We start from the raw sequence: 18,534 nt of genomic DNA, 5'->3' as shown, positions 1-18,534 counted from the left end.
TTATTATATGAATGGATAAGACCTGATTATACTGAGTTAAAAGTTCAGTTTCCTACTTTCTATCTGCACAAGCAGAAACCTAGTGTCCAAACAAACTGCGGGTAATACCTGATGAGATCTCCCTCCAGTGCAATAGAAAACCCTCTATTTCTTAGACTAGTGTCTAATCACAAGTGAATTGCTGCAGATAATCATGCACCCTAGAGGAGCTAGAGTAAAACACTACAGGTCAAATCTTACCCAAAGTACTTGCACAGCAAAATCTACTGCTTTGTAAGCACCGGTTAGATTGCATTCCTCAGAGTTCTTTTCAAAGCATACCCCTAAAAACATCTCCTGGTTGAGAACAGGAAGATATGGATTATGGTATAATATTTGGCTTTAACGAATAGCATCTGATCCTCTCACTCGTTAAATATTCATCAGCATAACTCCTTGCAGAATTGGCTGATTATTTAAGAAACACAAAGATGACTTGGCTCTGTGCCTAATTCTTCCCTAGTTTACTCTGGTACAAATGCAAAATAAATGGAGTTACCACTGTGAGGTAAATAAGCCAAGTTCCTGCTCTTTTGTCCCCGAGTAATCTGAAATATTGATAAATTCTTACCCTTCATAGGCAAGCTGGTAAGAAGATAAGCACCAGAGGGAACTATTTTCTAGCAGTATCTGTGCTGTGCCTGCTCTGAACCCATTTGTTGCTTAGTAGGACCCTGGCACAGCTCCACAGCCCAACAAACATGATTAAAAATGATTTGATGAACTTAGTCTGTTGAACAGGTGGCTATAATGAGCCTGGAGAGATACGAAAACCACTGTCAGCTACGTAGAAAGAGTTGATGCTTTCTAGAAATGTTTCAACACCAACAGATCTATGAATGTGAGTACAGATAAATGTTGAGCACCCCGCTGGTTGTCAGAAACTGTGATGACCAAGTGTTGAAAGTGAGGTCAAGAGAAAAGAAGCCATTGCACAGCTTCCTTTACTTTTTGCTCCAGCATGAATTAATGAGTAAGTCCTGGGGTGCTGGGAAATAGGAGATTATAAGAGAGTTTGACAGGAAAGGGTGGAAAGGATGCTACTTGGAGACAGTGGTTGCAAGCAAGGCAGTGGAGTGAAGCCGGCCCCTGAGGGTCTGGCTCAGCTCCCCAGCAAGCACAGGGAGAAGCAGAGCCAGCAGCTTGGAGTCAAAATAAGCCATTGCCAACTGGATAAGAAGTGACTGGAGACAAAGGAAGTGGATGGGGAGCTACTCAAACCACTAGGCACGCACTGACAACATCCAGAACTGGCATCTCTGGGGCACTAAGATAAAATACGAGAGTCTAAAATAGAGTTGTCAGTAGATTTTTAGTTTTAAGATCACATAAAACCCCAATTCTAAGAACTAGGCAATAATTTTATAAAAGGAAATAACTGTGGCAGTCAAATCTATCTGGAGTTTCTGAGAAGCTATGTTCATTTGTAGGTATTGGAAACCCTAGATAAAGTATTATAGTATATAACTTCCAGGAAAATTAGTTATAATTCAGAAAAAAAAGTAAACCAGGACTGATGGAACAGATACAGAACCAGACCCAGAACTGTAAGCAACCTTCTGGAATAAGCTCAATTACAAGTTGACTTGATTAATAAAAGTGAGAGAAGAAAAACGAACAGCGGAGATGAATCTGCCGCTTTCAGATTCAGCAAAATTTATTTCACAGGTTTTCCACAAGGAATTGGATATTTAATATGTTTTGTCCATGCCTTCAGCTCCTGCTGGTGATCTTGACAGCGGCATTTTAATTTATTTGGATAACTGTTATTGAAACTTATTCAAGTAAAACACAGAACGCAGTGAATCCATGCAATGATTTAGGACCATTATATATACATCTGTCACAAGCTGCCAGTGTGAATGCGATCTGCTGGGCAATCACTTCATTGGTAATAAAATTCGTGGCTGTATTTTCTTGGGATCTACCAATATTCACTGCATAAAAGCAGCAGGGCAGAAAAACTGAGATAAATTCATGTGGAAAGTGCAAGCATCAGATGAGAAGATAACAACAGTCTACTTCCTCTGATGGTGTTGGAAATGTATTATAACTGGGAATGTAACTCATCTCTGCACATGCATTAAAAAACTCCCGATGATGCACAGATGATAACCTGATTCTATGAGGATTACAGGGAGGGACTAGCAGTCCACACATGCACTTCTTTCTTTTTATAGGGTTCTTAGGAGCTCGTTTGGAATTTACCGTGCATGTAAATGCCAAATGAATTTCAAGTACTGTGTTAGCTGCCAATCCATTACACAACCAACGCAATTTTCACTTACAACTCTTAACTGCCTGTGGTACCAATTCTGGATTCTAGTCCTCACAATTCATTGCTTAATATTTAGACAATCTTGTTATCTCATGGAAATCACAGTCCTGATATTTCATACCTTCTCCTAAACAAAGGTGTACTTACAACAGAACATTGCCCACTGTTTTATAAAGGGAACAAGCACACAGGAAGCTGTAAATAAGCTCTGCTCCATAGCAAAGGATTTCTACAGCTAAATGACTTTTACAGACAGTTATTAAATTTAACCACTACAGTTTAAGGTGCTTCTTTATAAGAGATTACCATAACATGGAAGAGCATGAGGGGAAAAAAGCAGCACTGCCTCTCCCATCTAATTAGCTGCCATGACAGCCTCGTATTCTGCCACACCAGTATGGAAAATTGCAACTCCTTCCCCAGGAAATCCAGCACTCTGCATTTTGAGAGCTGTAGGGGTAACTGGACAGATCTACCTCAGTACTTCCTAAAAGGAATTTGCAAAAACACAGAGAAGACCTGCAGCTCCTTGAAAGCATTCAGGTTATAAAAATAAAAACAGAAATCTTATATTAGCTAACACAAGGGAAAAATAATCTCAACAAGACAAGCCTTACCAGTGTATGGTATGCAAAAGCTTTCAGTAAGCTTTAATTTTATAAAGACAGCAGGCAACGTAACAGACCATGAAGAAAGCAGCACACGCGTTGTTCCCATGGCCCACCCCCACAGGTATGCACAAATCTGGGCCAGAATGCAGCGCATAGGTTAAGATCCACAATTAGCTAACTTGACCCATGTGGCCTTTTCAAGTATCTTTGAAGTGCTTTTTACTTGAATTGTGCCTTACAAATCCCTTCATTTATTTGATTCATTGAGTTCAATGCCTCCTTCACACTTCTGGTAACAGCAGTTATCTGGCTCTTCAATCAGTGTAATCCTTCGGGAGACCTCAGTTAACCACATGAAAGGAGGACAGGTATACGAAAGTGGAGAATTTGAAATTTCCATCTGATACAATTAATTACTCGGCTAGGTTAATTTACCACTGCCTTGCACCCAATTCCTTTCTTCAGAAATCACAGCACAGATTTATGATGATCCTAATGATTCATATTAACCATACTTCAAAGACACAACGATGAAAATCTACCTACCTATTACCTCTGCAGGACAATGAGCTCCTGCAATAGAGCTCAGGTAGAAGAGCAGCAGCACTACCAGCTCATTTGCCTCTGGGCAGCCTATCTTGTTTTCAAATCACTGGAATTAAGAAAGTAAGAAAGATGTCCTAATGTGATATCAGCTAAAAGGAATTACTTCATTCTTCATTGCTCAGTTGAAAGTGCCTGGACATTAAAATTAGTTGTTTGTATAAGAGATCTCTCACTGAAAGAAATTTATGTAGATAATAACAGCATATGCATCTCAGAAGCCGTTATGAAATAAATCTTAAGGCACTATTATCTTGTATGTAAACAAGAAAAAATGCCTAGCAGCTGCATGTGAGCAGGAATTAGTTGGCAGACCTGAGTTCCTTGTATTTCTTTCAGGATGTTGCTACAAATTATTAGTAGAACTACCCATAGAGTAATTTAACACAAAAGGTAAATGCAGTGACTCAACCAAGCACTTAAACAGACACCACAACTCTCCTATACAAAGCCTATTTCAAAGCAAACTTAACAAGTCATGTCAATAAAGGACTGAGAATCTTGATTAAGTGATGTTTGAACTCAACAGTTGAACACAATCACGGCTAGACAAGATACAGATGTATATGCTGATTAAAAAAAAGAAGCAGCAATACGGTTCATACTTGGAAAAATATCTTCTCGTTACCTCCACTCTAAGATCATCTGTATTGCGGGATTTACAGGGTACACTGCTATTGCTTCATTTGTTGGAAGGAGCAGTGGCAAATGTGATCATGGATCATTTATGATTGCTCAAACGACAAGCCACTCAGGGAACAGTTAAGAAGAATTGCAAAGTGAATATGCAATACACTTACATTTACAGTCTCTTCTTTTTCCAACAACAGGACAGGATGGTGCACTAACACACAAAAATTCACTCTGTCAGACATAAATCTTTTGATGTGCTTTAGCTTAAAAATAAAATAAAAGTACATCAAGGAAGACCTGGTTTGTGCTATTCCTGCTTTCCTGGTCTTTATAGTTATTGGTTAATCCACATAAGCGCATCCACATTAAAACCAAATAGATCCAGCCTTAGTAAATAATTAATCCCACCTATATTAAACACCACTGAATTCCTTTTGTCATACCAAGCTAACAAAAACAACAGGGATTCACTCTTGGGGCTCTAAGAACTCTTCTTCCTCCTCTTCCCAAGGAAGTAGATGGTTCCTACCAACATAAAGCATTCAGGATTCAGTCATTGAAATATTCCCTGCTCAGTCACTTCACAGCTGGAGGCACGTACTTTATCACCCAAGTTAGATGTTTCTCATCCTATAATCACCACCTACACATCCATTATATGGTGATATTTGTTCATCTGACAAGACACCTTTCCAAACAAAAAAGACCTGGTGCAAACCTTGAGTGCACCCATACAGAACCACAGAGGTGCAAAGAACTGGGCTTCTTTCATTCGTTCAACACATGGAACTTGGGACTGCCAGGTATGCTCCAGGATTCATGCCTGCTATAGGCAGTTTTAAGGCCAGCTTGTTTAATGGGTTATCTTTTCCAGTTGTTTGCCAGAGCTCAGTACCTCTCATAATGCAGTGTGAAGGTTTAGGGGGTTGTTTACTTCCATTAATAAGCTGAACAATAAACTGAACACATATTCAATTGATGAACCAGTGAGGTACAAAAGTATGCATTTGATATTGCAGCAACGGTTCCTTCTTAGTCTTTAAATGTAATGACAGGTCCTGTTACTGCAGTTGTTGTCATCACATCATTCTTTAAGTAATGGTTTTCCCAACGGCTGGATTGAGAGATCAGAATGTTTAGCCTTTAATATACATCACCAAATCTGGTAAGTACAGTAAAGGCAAATCTGGCAATCACAGTAAAGGAGCAGCTGTCAAAAACTGCACTATGCCAGCAATGTGAAGGAAAGCGTTAAAATGGTTTTCCTTTTTCAAAAGCACAGAGGAGTCTCCCAAACTCATTACCTAAGACTATGCATTCTAAAATACCAGCCCTATTGACCTTTCTTGTTAAAAACACACACACAAAAAAATCCATGAAGTAAAAAGGTGACTTCCACACTGCAGAGGTGCCAAACAGAAAGCAAAGCTCCTAAGGAAGCTCTCAGAGTAAAGAAAACAGGGCTTATAATGAGGCAGCCTAAATCGCTTCTGAAGAACAGAGATGAGGAAGGAGGGATATAATTACCCATGATCTGTTATTTCCTTTAAAAGCCACATTACAATAAACACAGAGCTGACTGCATTTATGTTCCAGTCCATCTCATCAAGGAAGTAAGAAGCAAAGAAAGTTTAATACTTAGTAAGTATTAAATGAAAATTTCCAATGAATTGGAGTCATGCAGACCTATTTGCAATGGACTTGTTCTTACCCTGTCTGCAGCTCTTTGCCAATCAGCACGACACAGCCAGACAAAGTGACTGCAAACAACAGCGGTGTGGATAAGGGTAATTGGACAGGGAATTACTTTCTCATTTTTGCCTCTTTCGCTCCTATTTCTCCATAGTTTCATCCTCTCTCTGCCATGTGTGTGGACACGGACAAAAAAAAAAATTGGTGTCCTATGGGGTTTATTATTGACAAAGAGTAGATGAAGTTAGGCAGATTACTACTTAATACACTGTATTTGAGTCTGTCATCCTTTCTGTCAGCACCAGGTACTAAGCATGGACGTCCAGCTATCAAGTGTGTACCCTGCCCCAGTACCAGTTAGTTGTTGGCACAGTATATATATATAACCATCCCTCCTATTTAGGCAATATGTCTGTAAAAAAGAAGGGGAGCCTTCTTCCAACTCAGTAAAGGAATCTATACTCCAAGGAAAGAAAGTCACAAACAACCACTTTGCTACGAAATCACAGGATGCTGTTTTCTTGTAACTAGAAGGATTGTGGTTGCCCCATATCTAGAAAAGCTAAGCAGACAAGAAAACACTGCAGTACTAAATGACACATTAAAGGCTTATTTCTCCATAGGCATCCATCTTCCTATTTCAATGACAGCTCACACACCTGTGCTCAGTGCCTCAGTCCCAATTACATCAGATGTTTGACTTCTCCTCTATTAATCAGATGAGATTAACCACAACACAGATAGTGTGGGCCGCTCTCCACAAGCGTCAGAAATAGGCACACACATCCTAGGGAGATAAGACTAATATTTCTTTAGAAGCACCAGAACCTGAAAGGAGGAGGTCTTGAATGCTGAGCAATTATCTTTATCTCAAAGTGGACATTGCTATGTCCTTCACTCTGCCTTACACCTCTGTAAAGGAGGAATTTCACTCGCTTGTAAATAACACAGATACCCAAGTGATGAGCAGCGCATCCCAGGTCCCACAGTTCATCTGCACTATAAATATCTCTTTTTCTCTAATAATAGCAGAAGTTCTCACTGTCCAGTTGCACAACAGGTGGAAAAACTTACACTTTGCTGAATTTTAATATCTTATCTGCCCTTCAACTTCACTTGCTCCCAAACCTTCTCTAATCAAACTGAGTGCATGCAGACAGAAAAAAAATTCTTTTCAATTGAAACAGTGGCTACAGAAAGGGATTCCAACTGAAAAATTCACCCATCAAAACATTCTGCTTTCCTATGCATCTCTTTAAAGAGTCTTGCAAATGCCAATGGAAATGATGGGGCGTCTGATATTTTGACAGAAGCAAGAACGTCACTATGGTAAGAGCTGTCAGCAGGTATTTTATTTTCTCCCTGAAGAATCGGGCTACAGTTTAGTTTAGGCATTACTTTTTTTTTTTTTTTTAAACTAAATATCTTTTATTCGTTATTTCCATTTCCAACGCAATCCCGAAAGATGGCATACTTTATTTCCCTGTGAACTAGATAGATTAGAGAATAACAGTGACAGCTTGTGAATAAAAGCACTACAACCATGCAAGATTCAAGTCAGTGGCCAGCAGAGCTGCACTAATTGCCTTGCCACTGGGATAACTGAGGGAAACTATTCTGTACACCAATGTTTTCCTTATTAATACACTCAGAAAAATAACTAACAATGCTTAGGTGTAACTATAAGTGAGCAAAATTATACAAAATATTATTATTTCATACACATTGATATAAATTGCATTAATAGGAAAAGATGGCTTTCTGGATGTATGTAAAAACTCATAAAACTCATTGGGCATGACGAGCAATACATAGTCAGACAGGTGGGTGACATCAAGCACGCAGGGAGCAGAGTATGAGCAGCCATGTCCAATGGATGACTTTGGGGTCTTCCATCACACTAAACGAAGATGAGAAACCAGAGCCAATATGCCACCCAAACCTGGGAGTGGGCACAGGAAAACAGCCACAGGCTGTGAGGTAACTCAAACTCAGTGATGCTTATTTAGCTTACATAGAGTAAGAACTAAACTCCTTTCCCAAGGAAGCGCTTACACATGGCCTTGGTACAGCAGAAGAGAGAGGTCAAAGGAGATTTACTAGCACGGACTCCTCAGAAGATATTTATTAATTGAGGAAGGGTTGAATCAGAAAGAGTAAATACAGGCTATTCCTTTATCGACAACAATACAATAGATGTTTGTGCTAATTGGTTTAATGGTACTTATTCAGAAATGCTTATTTAGTTATTAAAGAAACAAGAGGCACGTGAATAAGTATTGTTAGATGCCTTGAATACTGAAGAGAAGGCATTTTCTACGGCAGACGAATGAGAGAGTGAGTCAGATACTTATGTTCCCTTTCTAAAATAAAATTAGTAAGCTTTTAAAGGAACACACTGCTTCCAGATAACGGAAAAGGACGCATGATTATATCTGCAATTTACAACCAATGTAAAAGTGTTATTATTTTATTTCAGTGGGTACATGGCATTCCTTCCCATTTGTGTGGCCCACAATAGGGATCAACAAACACTTCCTTGGAGAGTGAAATAATTTCTGGAATGGGTTTCCCAGATCTTGCAAGGACATTCACAGCCCTAAAAGTTCTATCTCAAGTCCCTAAAAGTCCTATCTGAAACAAGTGGCAGCAGTATTTCCTGTAGGCTTTTTTTTCTCTCCTAAAAAGTCACAAAGAAAAAGCTGTTCTCAGTGATTTTTTTCTTTTCTACCATACAGCACCAAAATAAATCTTGTTACAACATTCCAGCTGATCTAATAAGAACTTTAACCTGCTTGAAACCAACACTCCCTAAGGCTGCATTTAAAGAACAGGAAAGACATTCTGTTGACTAATTATATTTGAAATTGTTTATTCAGTTGGAAAATAAAACACTAATTGCCTATAACTGATGTGAACAGAGATATCCCAGGCACTATGCTAATTGTCTGCTTGCCTTTCACTTGGAAAGACTTGGAAAATTCAAACCTTCCTACCCAGCAGGATTAGCCTCTTGATGGATGATACAACGACCTTGACTAACAGCAGTATTAATCTAGAAAGTATCATGTTTTGCCCTCCTGCTTCACAGAAACACGTGTGACAGAGATGATTTAAGTACGTTTCCTTCCAAGTTGCGTCTGGGAACAGGAGAAAAACTTCTTTTCCCTTGATACAGACCATAGCATGTCTATGCAAAGATCCAAACAGCATCATTGTTTTCTAAGGGCATTAGCAACAGGTTAAAGGTGTGTTTTCCTGATTAGGAGGCAAGGACAGGACTGAAGGAGTGAAATAAGAAAAATGAGGTGATGGAGGACAGATAGAGGAGGACAATAAGTAACTCAGAATGCTGTGGTCGTAGCAGACATTCAGAAGAATAAGAGAAGAAAGTATGGATTTAAGTGCATATAAAGCCCCACAGAGCTAAGGACAACCACCACAACTACAGACTGTGGGCACTGACTAGCAATGCTGCTCAAATCTGCTGAAGTATGTTCCATCTCAAAACAATTGTCAGTGCAAATGAATTGTATATAACTGAATGAAAAGTGAATTTTCTCACTCTAACAGGATACTGATCATTAATAAGAGCAGAGGAGGGGATGCAGGGGCAAGCAGGTGCCAATCAGTGTATTTAAACAAAAAACGTACACCTGCTACACTAATTCAACTTTCTGTTGTGTAGATCTGAACAAAACATCTATTATAAACTGCAGATGGATCCAAACATGCATTCCTACAAAAATCCATTTGCTTTTTCTTCTTGGATACGTATTTCATGCAATATTAACCACACCCCATCCTTCACAATTTTATTACACTAATTAAGTTGGCATTTGTTAATTTTCTTGAAAATTGAACCCAGTGGGGTTTTATTGAATACTCCCTTTTTTCCACCCCACCTCATCCCCCCCCCCTCCTCCCCCCCCTAAAAAAAAGGATGGTTCCAAACAGGAATATATTAATGCATATAATGAAAAGAGGGCTGCAGATCCCAGCAAGATATGTGACAACTCATTTAACATATAAATTGTTTGAGGTGCTATTTCAGCTAAGTGATCTTAATGCACTGCCACATTTTATGCCATTAGCCTCAGGGCCCCAAGCACAATCATTTAGTTAGATATCATCTTAAAGTCCCCTGGGTTCATTTTTGCATGCATGTTAACAAATATAGGCTTAGATTTGCAATATGGTAAATGCTTACTTTTGCACGTGTGACACAATGTGGAGTGAGATCTGTACTTGTGCTTGTACTCCAGTATGATGGCATCCACTGTCCTAACTACAGAGATTATTTTAAGCCTGCTGTGCCTAAAGCTACAGCCGCTTTCGAAATGATATGCACATTAACTTGTACAAGTATAGCTATCCTGAGGATGAATTCCAGTCATCTAATGAAATGGCCTTGGAGAACAAGTGCCTCAGTCTCTTACACAGTTCACCCTGAAAGGCAGATGCCTTTGAAGCCATTGAGAGAAAGATCTGCTCAAGTTCAGATAACTCAGCTTTGGCAGACTGGATGCCATCCATTGTCAGCCAACCATCACATTCCTGTTTGAAAGCTTCCTAGAATTATAAATACCACCAGATCCACTGCCTTTGAGTTTGGCGAAAGCTTGTCTCCTGTCTCCATCTATTTACAAGAGTAAATACCCAAACTGATTCACTGCTGTGTACGTAGAACACGTTTTTCCCTTCAAGCATCAAAAGGCACAGGAAATGTGGTGCACGTCTGGTGACATGAATCAATTTGGAAGCAGTATTAGTAAACAGAGCTGCCACCCAGACCAGACATATATAAAGCATCAGAAAACATAAAATTAAAAAGAACACAAAAAAACAGCAGTGTAGGTCTCCAGATATTACATCTTTTTCAAATAACCACTATGTAATATTCAAGAGAAAACAACTGAAGAGAGTCACTGGTGAATCCCAGAATTGCCCACATAGTCAAGACTTGACAGATATATATGACTAAGACATCTCTATCCTAAAAATGAACTTTTAAGATGATTAAATCATGACAGATTCTGCAACAGCAGATGGGACAATAAGAACACATGGAACAATCAATAGTTATGTTTTAAGTTAGATTCTCTCACGCTTTCTACTAATCTGTTATTTGGGTTTTGTTTATTTTTTTCTACACATTTTGATGTAGAACACTATCAAATCATAGTTTGATCAGAAAAGTTGACTCATTTGTCCCCAAAGATATAAACACCTCACACATCCAACTACTAACTGAACTCTCCTCTCAATTTGTGATGTAACTGTCTGGACTCTTGGCTTGTTGGACACAAATGGCAAGAGAAAGAACGTATAGAAGACCGTAACCTTACAAATGTCACTCTGAACTCTTGGGCTTAGTGCCCAAGGAATTTCAGTTTAATGGAGGAGCCAAAATGAAAGAACATTTTGTGTACAACACTCTCACTACTTGTTTTGAAATACACTGGCTTTTCTCTTTTGCTTTTCTCACAAACATATCTAAAGCAAGGGGAATCAATAGTGCAGTCCCACGCAAGGAACTGAACTGTTGTAATTATACATAAACCTCTCCTATTCTGGAGTAACCCTAGCAACTCAAGTGTCTTACTTGTCAATTATCAGTAATTTGCTCTATTCCGTTCCACCAGAATTACCTACTGCTCCTTTCTTTGTTCAGACTGGAAACAGGATAAATATACCTTGCAGCAACCAGAGGGACATTTGTCTGATCTTACTGACAGAAGTTTGACTGATGTAAGGGAAATTATCACCTTGTCTGCAGCAAAACATTTTGATGTGGACAGACAAGTCAATGAGTGGATAACATTATGGCCTGTCATTTGAGTTGCTCCTCTTGAGAGCAGCTAACAGGAAAGAGAAGCAGCAGGTGCATATAAAAGCATAAGAACTGACACAGAGATGTGCAGTGGATTCACTAAGGATAGACACCTTACTTTTTTACTTATAAACAGATCGTACAGCATACAGCCGTAAATGCAGTAAATACGGAAGGCTGCTGATTTAGTGTACACAAACCACTTGAAATAATTGTCTCCCAGAACACATCACCAACTGTACAGTTTTAAACTTCAGAATTACTTTTTCATGCTCTTATGCTGTTCTCAGCTGATGCTTTTTGTGTCTTCCTGTAGTTCTTGGGAGCATCACTGTGGAAGCCCTTATCCAGGGGTAAGCAGTAATTCCATTGCCCAAGTGCTTGCCTCTACCAATGCTTAAGGTTCCTTGCTGAGACTTGAGAGAAGTTCATCCATAACACACACAAGGAAGCAGAAGTAAGTGATTTGGCAAGGCTCAACAAGTAGACAAAGGTATGTGGAAGACTAAGTAGTAGAGTGATGGCAAAAGAAAATGCAAGAGGAAACACAAAAGTGCTTATATTGAGAATTCCAGCCTCAAAACCATGGAAAATACTGAGAAATACTGAGTTTGGAACAAAGGACTGAATAATACCATAATGCCAAGTAAGAGGGAATAAGATCTTCTCAGCACTGCTCACAGGGGCCAGTCAGAAACTTAGAAACAGCAGAAACAAAAGAGAGAATTAAAGAAATAAGCAATTCAACCCTTTTCCATTTTAATTTGTGTCTGTATCCTGCTGAGGGAACAAGCAGTTTGTAAGTTGTAGTCTGCCATGTGATTCAGTATTAGCTGCAGGCTCATAAATAGGACAGTAAAGCACACGCAAAGACTGATTTATAGGATCCAAAGAGAGAGAGCCTAAGTCGTGCAGCTATTTGCATCCTCCTCACATACAAACGTGCACTGATAGAAAGTTTCCTGCCGAGAAAGAGAAGTGAGAGATGCTCGGGAGGGAAATCTCACCTGTAGAGAGATAGGTCTAGTCTGTACAAAGCCAAGAAACTTCATATTATGTTGATGTTTGTTTTTTTTTTCTGCCCTCAAATCCATAGGCTAAGGATTACAATAGAGGCAGGGCTTGCTGCAATCACACTACTTAACTGCTGCTCAGCAGGTTTCTGCCCCTACATCTGAAGGCATCTCTCAAAGTCACAGCAGGGCAGAAGTAACAGGAAGGATGTGAAGTGAGCAAAGCATCCCAGCACCAGTAAAGGAGGGCAACAAGTGGTGATATTTATCATGGCAGAAGATTAACACATCAGATCAAAGCTGAAAAGCATCACAACAGGTTTTGGGGTTTGTTGGTGATCATCTGGGATCTGCATTTCCTCACCTGACAGCTACCATGGATGCTGGGAAATCATTGGCTCAGATAAATTCCTCAGTGGAGCAGGGGGGAAGAAGTGGGACTGCAAAATCTAAATGCAAAACTGCAACTTCGGATATTTTCCTACCTCCAATAATCTCGAAGCTGAGTGGGAGCTGACTGCAGAGTGAGCATTCCTTCCCTAACGCTGAAAAATGCTCTTTAATCTTTTCATTTGGATAGGGCGAATGTTAACGTAACCAACACCCAGCTTCTCCCTGGAGTTCAGTTCTGCCGGCTTTGAATGCAAAGCAGTTCAGCTCCATCATTCAGAGGCAAATACTGTGTGAACTTTAAAAGCCCTGTTTCCCTCAATATCTAACAGAAGCTGGCTGAAGGGCCTCCATTCAGCACACCTGACTTCATTCAGTTGTCCAGTAGCAAATGTAATACTTTTGCAGCAAGCCTATTAGCTGCAGTAACTACTGCATTCCTGAAAGAGCTCAGTAACTATGCTTCCTTACACTCTGTGTGTCTAGCACCACAAACTTCCTACAATCTCCAGTCATCATGATCTGAGGCACCTGCATCCCAATAGAATGAGTTTACTCCCTTCATTTGAAATTCAACCATTTCTCACATATAAATGGAATCCGTGCTGTTTTGCCAGTTTACTCTGACAGGTTCTCTTATTAATAATGACCATTGCACACTGAGAAATCTAATGAATCTTTGCCCACATTTCATATTAAGTATAGCACTACAATTTTGGGCTTTTTTTCCCCCCTCCTGCAACAGAAAAGATATTTTGATGTAGAAAGGATATCCTTCCTGCGGAGATAACAGCTCATATCCACCAATTATATCTAACAAGTGTCAAAGGTCTCCTAATCATACCAGACTCCTCACCAATATCCAGTACAATGACAGATGGTACTTCAAGTGCCTTCTCTTGAATTAAAAGCACTTAACAGGATTGTAACCACAGCATGGGCAAATTAAGAATAGTTCTAGGTTCCATTTGCCAAGAGGTTTGAAAGTTCATTAATAACTTCCCTACAATTAAAGAGGCAGAAGAAAGATGAGTGGAAGAGAGACAGTTAACGACGCATGTGACTCAAACCTTCTGCTAAATTTCATAGTTGAGTCATAAGGTGGGTGGGGGGGCGTCATTTTGAATTGTAATATCATATGAGCATCACAAGCAATCAGCTGTTAGAAAACACCGTACCTTGGAAAGAAACAAAGAACAATGGAAAGTTCCAGATACATTTTGCATGGTGTACATCTGATCGTCTGAGTTGCCAAGCTATCCTAACTGCAAGAACGTTTCCAGCTAGCAAAGGCTTTTAAGATATCTCCTTAGCATTTGATGCTTTTTTTCCTTCCGATAGCAGCACTCCTGAATTAATTTCTTTGCAGCTGCCTTCAACTTTTCTGATGATTTTAAATGGGCACGGAGAGGGCTGTGTGTTCTGACTGCCAAATATCAACTACAGGCATAACCCAGCAGCTACTAGAAACAGCAGCATAGATTGCAGAACAATTAACAAAGGGACAATTTTGTATTTTGACTATATTTTAGCCACCAAGCAAGAAAGCTAATGGGGACAATAAACAACACTGGCCAAGTAACTGCTACCCCTCCCATCCCTTTAAAAATAAACAAATGAGAATTGGTATTAGCAAGACTACAAACTGTCATATGAATACTACAGAACAACAGAAGCCTCCAGCAGTGAAAGTCCCTCAACATAAGTTAATACGCTGTACGCCCCAGCAGCAATAGATACTTGAAAATTGCATTACTGCTATCTTCCTCCACGATGTAAGGCAGCATGAAATATACGAAATTACCTTGTCTGTACTTTTCAAGCATGAGTGTAATCCTAGGCAGACTGAAACACATTCATTTGTTCTTGCAAGCTTCCCTCCTTCCACCAGCTGAACTGTTTGTTGGGAGCTTTCTCTACAATAGGAAGCTAATAGGTAGATGTTTACTGGAACACTAACCAAAAAACAACATATTATTTCCACCAACTTTTGGACCACATCTTTTCTCTGAAGACCAAAACCTTATGTAAATTGTTTTGGCAATTTTAACATACTAAGATTGAAATTGTTATGATTAAACAGCTCATTTATTTACTTCGATTCCCACTTTATCCTTTGTATTTGTCTGATGTGGGGAGACACTTCTCAGAACAGCAGGTAGAAGAATAAGGTTATATAGAAATATGCAGGTCTACATGAATAGCTGATGGAAAAGTCAAGGAATGCCAGGGCAGTCTAGTGAGATGACAAAGTCTATCACACAGCAATGCTTTTCCTTTCATTACTTTTGCTCTTTGGAGATTTCCTCTCCTCTGTTTGGTAGAGGCAGGTAAGAGGGTATAGGACAGGGCACAATTATTTCATACATTCAATACATTCATAACATTATCTTACTTAAAAGCAGCAAGAAGGCTTCTTCCCACAACAAATCTTGCAGTTACTCAGGTCAAGTTGAGAGGAAAGATTTAAAGAAACAAAACTAAAAACAAACAAGCCTTTTACTAAGTTAATCATTCCTAGCTATTTCTAGAGTCCTCTTCTAGAGAGAGAGAAGATGATAACCCTGGGAGAAGCCTCCTTGCTCCTACAAAGCTGTAACAGCTCTCTCTGCCTAAGACTGGTGAGGACTGCTTGCCCCATGGCTTTCAGCCAGCAGAACCACAGCTCACATGAGCCGTCTGCTCCCTGCACCATCACAACCGGTTCCTGAGATACATCAGGGAGGCTGCAGGTAACCACACTCAGAAAGCACAAGGATTTACTCAAGCTCCTTCACTTCAAAAATATTGTTTTGTATTCTTTTTTTTTCTACTTGTTATTGCATTTTTATCTTGTATTCAGTTAAGAACTTTATACATCATGAGCATCACGCTTCGAAACATGCATATTAAGAACAATCCTAAGGAACTCAATCCCATGCCTACTTGTCTACCATGCTCAGTCAGAATTAAAACATAACTCCTTAATGCATCTCTAGGAGGAAAACAAACAAATCAAACACCACAAACCTCCACCCCCCCCCCTCCAACGCCCAGCCTTCCCCCCATCCCAATCTCCAATTTCTTTCCTATATGCACAACACTGATAGTTCCTGAAACTCAAGTCAGTGCTGTGACAGGAAAGTTGTATTCATTTCCCAAGTGCCTACAATGAAGATAAAGTTCATACAGCAATCTCTGCTTGCTTAGCTTAGAAATTGAAGAGCTATGGCAGAAAGAAAAGAAATTGGAGACCTGAACTGTCAACAATTAGCTTAGGAAATGTCCTTGTATCACAGCTGTAGCTTTGTATTCTTCCCGGAAACACCCATTCTAATTCACACATCCTTGGCTAACGTAAACACTGAAAACAAGGAATACAAACATGGCAACACGACTGCAAGTCCACATTGCACAGTGCAGCTCTGAAAAATGGATCCAGTCTATAATATCATGTATGTCTATCAATCAGCTCCCAAGAAAGGCTTCATTTCCAGTTCTATTTTGGAGGTTAAACAGAAGGAGAAGGAAATATTTTCTTTTGAAATAACACGTATCATTCTTTCTAACTGCCTATTTCTATGAAACAACGGCTTTGTCCTCAGCGCTCTCCCCTCCTCCAAAAGCTATTAAGGCAGAGTGAAAGGAGAGGAAGCAAAGCTCTCAGTGAGAGGGAATGAGTGTTCAAAATCTCATCTCCCCTTTTCTCAGCACACAGACATCCAATGATTAGATCTGAGTTGAAGCAATAGTTATTGGACAACACCAAACTAGATGATTAAAACAGAGTGAAGAGTTCGAGTAATTATTAGCCAGATTTGAACACCAGGGTTTGGAGCATTGCATTCCCTACATCACTGTGACTACAGAGGAATAAAGGAATGGCAGCAGCTTCTTCAGGCACCCCGCAACCACAAAGTCAGTTTCTCATGTTCACTAATTTCATAACCTTCACAAATGGTTCACATCCACACATACACTCTGTGGTAATCCAAAAGAGCAACATTAACACACACCCGATCAAATCTACACTTAACTTCTCCTGGTGCTGCACACATTAACTCTGCAGACAATCCAGTTGTGTAAAAAGGCAAAGAGAGAACATGAGAGTGTGAGAGCATGAAGCCTGAGGAAAGCCCTCCCCATCACAGCTTTCCTGATACCGCTGACAGTGCCAACGAGAGATGCTTCCCTGTTCATAAAGTGATAACGTGCAGGACCTTGATTAATGCATATTACTCAGGCAGATGAATTCAAATCTACTCAGCAACTTTCACAACCTGGATGAGCCCGATTAATAGCCGTGAGGCACGAAAATTCCTATCTGAATTTCTGCACACTATAAAAAAATATTTTAACAGTGAAATCTAAAAAGCATTTATTTCCGACCATAGATGAGTTTCTCACCTAAATGGCTCCAAGTGAGGGGCCAGGTTAGGATCTTCCAGCTACTCTCAGGCAAAAGAAGATGACTGCAACATTGCTACTATTCTTATCAGTACCCCCAGCCCAGGGATCTGAGTACTGTTATGGCAATAGTTGCTATATTATCTTGTGATGGCAAGGGTATTATGATACATTTAATGAGTACTTTTCATACCAGTATCCTAAGGTACAAAATTATACATGTACTGTGGATGAATATGAAGTGAAAGACTATGGAGTTTATGGTCACAGAATCAAAGAATGGGTTGGAAGGGACCTTTAAGATCACCTCCTTCCAACCCCCTGCTGTAGGCAGGGACACCTCCCTCTAAGCCCAGGTTGCTCAGCCCCATCCAGCCTGGCCCTGAATGACGGCAGGGAAGGGGCATCCACAGCCTCAATGGGCAACCTGTGCCAGTGTCTCACCAGCCTCGCAGTAAGGAATTTCTCCCTGATATCACATCTAAATCAGCTTTAAACTGGAAGAGGGCAATTTCTGCTCATCCTGTCACTACAGGCCCCCATAACAATGTCATCCTAAGGAAGTACATTGAAGTCAATTGTATTTTCAGTCCAGATGCAAGCTCTAATCTGCAGTACATGCATAATGCCATATAATATACTTTCATATCTACAATCCCACTTGTTTCACCCAAGCAGACCTATGGAGGGCCTGATGCAACATCTCTATGGCCAGATCCAGCCTGGATCAGATGTGCGAGACATATCTTTATTTCTTATTTTTTTTAGGCTTTGGAAAGTTCTTTTTCCTAATAGTTCTTCCTGAAGCTTAATAATTAATTGAAACTACTCTGGATACAACTCCAATGGTACATACTGAGACTGGTCAAAATGCAGGTAGAGGTTGTCTACTTCATAATTTTTAATAGTGAATTTGCAAGGTATATCTCTATATATTTAATACTGAAGCAACTTAACCACATACATAGGTATTTTGTCTTAATGCATAATTATTTATTGTTATTTGTTGTCTTGACAGGCATCAGACCAGAAAAGAATTAGAGAAAAAACAGTAAG

This window comes from Coturnix japonica, chromosome 32 (assembly GCF_054131305.1).
Source record: "Coturnix japonica strain WE chromosome 32, WE-NBRP24, whole genome shotgun sequence".
In the NCBI taxonomy this organism is placed as follows: Eukaryota; Metazoa; Chordata; class Aves; order Galliformes; family Phasianidae; genus Coturnix; species Coturnix japonica.
This window is presented reverse-complemented; position numbering follows the sequence as displayed.